This window comes from Strix uralensis, chromosome 17 (genome assembly GCF_047716275.1).
Source record: "Strix uralensis isolate ZFMK-TIS-50842 chromosome 17, bStrUra1, whole genome shotgun sequence".
Taxonomy (NCBI): Eukaryota; Metazoa; Chordata; class Aves; order Strigiformes; family Strigidae; genus Strix; species Strix uralensis.
The window spans coordinates 924,985-931,011 of NC_133988.1; the positions used below are offsets into that span (position 1 = coordinate 924,985).

The 6,027-nt window shown below is 66.3% G+C and overlaps 1 long non-coding RNA gene across 1 annotated transcript; it reads left to right on the forward strand.

Moving 5' to 3' along the window:
- Positions 1-4,053: 4,053 nt before the first annotated feature.
- Positions 4,054-6,019, forward strand: LOC141951070 (uncharacterized). Its single transcript, XR_012631264.1, has 3 exons — positions 4,054-4,140; positions 5,332-5,544; positions 5,990-6,019. It is a non-coding gene; the product is annotated as an uncharacterized LOC141951070 (long non-coding RNA).
- Positions 6,020-6,027: the final 8 nt, after the last annotated feature.

Sequence of the window (6,027 nt, forward strand, 5' to 3'; positions counted from 1 at the left end):
CTCCTCGGAGCGCGCCTTTCCCCCGAGCAGAGGAGTCGCCCCAGGGAGGTCCCTGTCCCCGCCTCTGGAATAAAGAGGGAACAGCCTGTGCTCAGGCTTCAGCAGCACGGCCGCTGCGCCTCAAGTTATTCCCAGGACGCTCTGCACAGGCGGGAAAGGTTTCTCCGTTTGCTGGCGGCGGGAGAAAGGCACCTCAGTGAGGGAGAGATTTAAATCTCAGCCCACGGCCGAGGAGAGGGAGCAGCACCAGCACCCCCAGCTGTGTGTCTGGCCAGGCAGGAGCTCCCGGCACTCCCTGAGTTGCTGCGGGGGGTGTCCAGCTCCTTACCGCGTCCCGGGATGGGCCCTGCAGGAACGGCACGGACAGAGCACCGGCAGGACAAACGGACAGCTCGGAGGGGTCCAAATCTGGAAATGCGGAAACTTCAGATTCCAGACATTTTTAATTCAACATCCTGGCATTTCAAAATACAGCACTTTCAAATTCAGACTACCGACATTCCAAAACCCGGACAGCTCAGATTTAGAATTCAGAAAATTCAAATCTAAAGTTCAGAGATTTCCAAATTTTGAAAGCCAGAAATTTCAGATTTCAGAAATGTCCAATTCAAGATGCAGACATTTCAAAATTTGTCATTTTCAAATTCAAGATTCCAACATTCCATAACCCAGACATTTCAAATTTGGAATTTGGAAAATTCAAATCTAAAGTTCTGACGTTTCCAAATTTCCAAATTCAGAAATTTCAAATGTGTCCTGGCACCCCCACACCCCCCAGACTCCCCCAGGACCCCCAGACCCTCCAGACCCCTCCACAACCCCCCCAGAACCCCCAGACCCCCCCTAGGACCCCTCCTGGCACCCCTAGAACACTCCCAGGATCCCTAGAGCCCCCCCAGACCCCTGCCATCACCCCCAGACCCCTCCAGGACCACCCCCAGCACCCCCAGGACACCCCCAGCACCCCCTGAGGATTCCCAGAGACCCCCAGACCCCCCGTGGTACCCCAAGACCCCCCCCCCCCCGAACCCCCTGGCACCTCCAGACCCCCCCAGGCCCCGCCCCAGCTCACCCTGACCAGGGCGACCATGCGCTGCCCCTCCTCCCGCAGCTGCTCCTGCCGCCGCCCCTCAGCCTCCTGAGAAGGGGTGAGGGCGAGGGGGGGGTCAGTCGCCCCCCCAAAGGCCGGGGGGTGTTGGGGAGACACGGCGGGGTTCGGGGGGGCAGGGAACCCCCCCAGAGCGGTGACAGACATCACAGACGCACCCCGAGCCCTGGTTGCAGAAGGTGCAGTGGGGTCACTACCAGCTCTGCAGTAAAAAAGAGGTGGGGGGGTCAGGGCTTGGGGTCACCCCCAAAACTCGGGGACCCCCCCAGGAAGGGCGGGGACCACCCAAACTGACCTGGGGGCTGGGGGGGCCATTGGCGAGGGGGGGGGCAGTCACAGACCCCGCAGAGGACGCTGGGGCCGGGGTTCAGGAAGGTGCGGGAGGCGCAGGCACAGCCCCCACCGCGCTGCTGGTGTTGGGGGGCAGCTCCAGAGTCGGGGGGGCCCCTATAGCGCTGGAGAGGAAGAAAAGAGGGTGAGGGACCCTATAGATCCCCGTAATCCCCCATAGGGGATCGGGGGGGTTGGGGGGGCTGTACCCTGGGGTCCCCCCATGGGGCTGGTTGGGGGGTCCGCCTGGAGGAGGTAGGGGGCGGGGGGACACTCTCAGGATCTATAGGGGCTCTATAGGGGCCCTACAGACCCACATGTGACCCCAGGAGCCCCCCCCAGGCCCTCCAGCCCCTCTACAGACCCTCCAGCCCCTAGGGACCCCCCAGTACCCCCTATGGCCCCCCCAACCCTACAGATGCCCCATAGAGCACTCACAGCCCCTACAGAGCCCCCCTATAGCACCCCCAGCCCCTACAGAGCCCCTCTACAGCCCCCCCAGCCCCTATAGAGCCCACCCCAGCCCCGTACCTGTGGGCCTTCCCCATCTGTTATTGGCAGCGAATCAGCCACCAGCAGCCCCTGGGGGCGGGAAGAGGAGCCGCTCCCAGTTCACAGCAGTACAGACCAGTATGAACCAGTGACACCCCCACTCCGCCCCTCCCTGTACATCCCTGGGCACCCCCAGTATAGCCCAGTGCCCCACCCACCCCTCCCAGTGCAGCCCAACCTCCTCCCAGTCCCTCCCAGTATAGCTGTGTGCTCTCCCCAGTCCCTCCCAGTTCCCCCCAGTCCCTCCCAGTCCCCGCTCACTTCAGCCCCCCCGCCAGGATGTCAGTGAAGAACGGGGGTTTCGGTGCTGGTTCTTGGGGGGAGGGCAGGGGGAGAGTCAGAGTCCTCCCAGTGCATCCCAGTACATCAAAGTGTCCCTCAGCACGTCCCACTGCCCCTCCCAGTACTCCCCAGTATGGCCCAGTGCCCTGCAGTATGTCCCAGTAACCCTCTCAGTTAGCAAAATACTGGGATGCTAGAGAGGGAAATTGGGATTCTGTGGGGTATATATTGGGGTGATACGGGAGGATTGGGCTCCTTGAGGTTTTGGGGTCCTGCGGGTTTTGGGGTACCTGCACGGCGTTGACGGTGCCGCAGCAGACGGGGTTCCCGAAGTGGACGGTGTGGCAGTGCCGGGGGGGCCGGGCTGCAGCAGGTTCCAGCCGTACTTCTCCAGGGTGCTGAGCGCCGTCCGCAGCCCCCCCAAACCCTGTGGCTGCCCCTCGGCACCTGGGGGGGGACAGGGAGGGTCGGGGGAGCCCCCAAACCCCCACTGCACCCCCACATCCCCCCACTCCCCCTCCCACCTCATTCCCCCATATTTTGAGTGCCCCCTCCATTTCGGGTGCCCCCTCGTAATTTTGGGTGTCCCCCTCCTGCATTTTGGGCCCCCCCTCCCCCACACCAGGCACAGGCTGTCACACAGCAGCTGGGCCCCATCCAGGTGCTGACACTTGTCTCGGGGGGGCCGGGGGACCCCCAAAATTGGGCTCAGCTCAGCCAGCATCGCCTCCCCGGGGTCCTGGGTCAGAGCCACCTCCAGTGCCGCACGCAGCGCCCCGAGATTGGGCGGGGGGGCCCCTCGCTGCCCCCCAGGGTTCGGGGGGACCCCCCCTGGGTCGGGGCGTGCCCCCTCGGAGCGGTCCGCGATGGGGGGGCACCCCTGGGAGGACCCCGTGGTGTGGGGGGAGCCCTCAGGATCTCGGGGGGCCCCTCAGAGGCCTCCGGGATGGGGGGGCCCCCCCGGGGTGTGTGTGGAGCCCCCTCCGCCGGGACGGGGGCGCTGGGCTCGGCCTCTTCCACCATCACCTGAGGGGTGAGAAACGGGGAGAAAAAGGGAAATTGGGGGGGGGGGATGGCGAAAATAACGAGTTAACGGGGCAGCAGTGACTCTAATGGGGGCGCACCCCTCACCTGGGGTCCCCGAGGGGTCCTGTCCCCCAAAACGCCCCTGGTGGGGGGGAACCCAGTGGGGGGGGGGGGTCCCGTCCCCCGTTCCCAAGTGCCCTGTCAGAGGGGTCCCCGGGAGGGGGGGGAACGGGGGTGCGTGAGGGTCCGGGGGTACCAGGGAGAACTCGGGGACCCCCGTCCCCAGCGCGGGGGGAGGGGGCGCCCAGCGGGAAGCCCCTGCCTACCTCAGGGGCTGGCGGGAAGGAAGGGGGGGAGAGGAGGGGGCAGCGGCGGCAGCGCCCGCCCCGACCAGCGCCGCCTCCACAACGACAGCGGCGGCGGCTGCTGAGGGGAGGAAAGAGCCTTCCCGCCCTGCCGCCGCTCGCCCCCGAACGGGCTGCCCTCACCCGCCATGGCGGCCGCGGCGTCGCTCCGCACCCCCCTCCGAGTCCTGCGCATGCACCCCGATGGCCCGGCCCCGCCCCTGCCCTGGCAATGCCTACACTCCCCATGGCGGCCTCGGCGTTGCTCAGCACTTATCCTCCGCGTCATGCGCATGCGCCCTACTGGCCCCGCCCCTGCCCTGGCAATGCCCACACTCTCCATGGAGGACGCGGCGTCGCAGGACCCGCCCCTTCGCGCCTGCGCGGAGCCGTCTCCCTTTAGTCTCGCCCCTTCTCCCCGCTCCCCTCAGGGCCACCATGATGGCGGCGGCGGCGGCCCCGCGGCTTTGGCCGCTCCTCCGGGCCCTGCGGGCTCAGGTGAGGCGGGAAGGTGGGTAGGGGGGGACCTGGGGTGGGGGGGCGGACCTCGGGGGTGGCGTCACGCCCGCGTCGCGGCCTCACCCCGCCCGGGGGGTGTGAACACGGCGGCTCGGGGGGGGGGGGTTGGGGTCCTCCCTCCCCTCTTCCCTTTCTCCTTGTCGCCGTTCCCTTCCCCGTCCTTCCCGGGGGGCACCGGGGGCCGGGATGTCCCGGCGAGCGCCCCGAATGCGGGTCGCGCGGATTCAGCCCCCCCGCAGGCCCGGCGCTGGCGGAGCCGCTGGAGGCGGGGGGGTGCGGGCAGGCGGGCGGCCTCGCACTGCCCACGCACCAGCGGTGGCAGCGAGGCCAGGCGGGGCCCAGCGTCCCTGGGGGGTGACGGGGGGGTCAGGGGCAGCCCCCAGGGAGCCCCCCCACACCTGCCCCGAGGCAGCCCCCACAAATCCCCACCACATGAACCTCCACAGGGACGTTTCACGGACCCACAGAGACACCCCAACCCACAGACACCCCCCGATCCCATAGATCCCCCCTCAGCCCCACAGAGATCTCCCCCAGCCCCACAGAGCGCCCCCCCGCTCACCAACAGCCATGGCCCCCACCAGGGCAGCCCCACGTGGAGGTGCAGGAACCGGAGGAAGTTTTGCACCAGCCCCGCGGGGGTGTAGGCCCCCAGCCCCAAATGCTCCATCCGCTCCTCCCCCTCCACACCCACGGCGGGGAGGGGGAGGGGGAACCGAACCCACAGCAGGGGGTTCAGACTCACGGTGGGCTCTGTTCACCCCACGGTGGCTATGGGGGGTGGGGAGGCTGCCTGGGAGGGGGAGGAGAATGGGAGTTATAGGGGGGGTCTGACCCACAGCCCCCCCGAACCCCCACCCTGCCCCGTGGTGCCCCCCAGAACCCCCAATCTGCTCCCCAGAGCCCCCAATGTGCCCTCCCAAAATCCCTGTCCTGCCCCATGCCCCCCCCAGAGCCTCCAATCTACCCCCCAGCCCCCCCAATCTGCCCCCCCCCTCCCCGAACCCTCCGTCCCCCCCTCACCTGGGCACTGGCGGTGGCGAGGGTTCAGGGCGTGGGGCCCAGCCTCAGGGGGGTCTCCAGGCCCAAAGGGGCCCCCGCAGCGTCGGGGGGGTGGGGGGCGGGGGGGGGGCATGTGATGTCACATCACATCATCGCCTCCCACCCCAGGGGCAAAGCCCTCCCTCCGCAGAGCCCCAGCACGGCCGTGACGTCACCACGGAGGGCAACACTCACAAGGGAGAAGTGGCGGAGGAGTGTGACACCACTGCCGGCCATGATGTCATGATATACTTTAAAAAAAAAAAAAAAAACACCACAGGAAATGACCCCTACTAGGTCCTGCCCCTCCTCGTCACTGCCTCTACCTGGCTTGTCCTTGAGGTATGGTGGGACAGGGCGGTTTGGGCAGGACCTACAGGAATGTTTAGAAATGGAGAATATGGAGGGTTTTGGTAGGACCTACAGGAATATGCAAAGTTTGGCTATGGGGGGGTGGGTAGGACCTACATGAATGTGTAGAGATGGGGAGTATAGGGGAGTTTTGGTAGGACCTACAGGAATGTGTGGGGTTGGGGCACACAGAGGGGTTTGGGTAGGACCTACAGAAGTGCAGGTGGCACCAGTGCAGTGAAGGTAGAATCCAGCTCTTGGGGTCACCACCCCTGAGAGCCCTGTGCAGCCCAGGGACATGGAGGCTGCTGCAGGCACAGAGCAGGAGATGGGCTGGGGCAGCTCTTGGGCTGCATGTGAGGGGTGGTCACTGCAGGGAGTTGCAGAGGTTTGGGGTTTTTTCTTGGGGTGTGGGAACAGTTTCCGTGTGTTCCAGACACCCAGTGCCCCCTGCTTAGAGTGACAAACATTCTC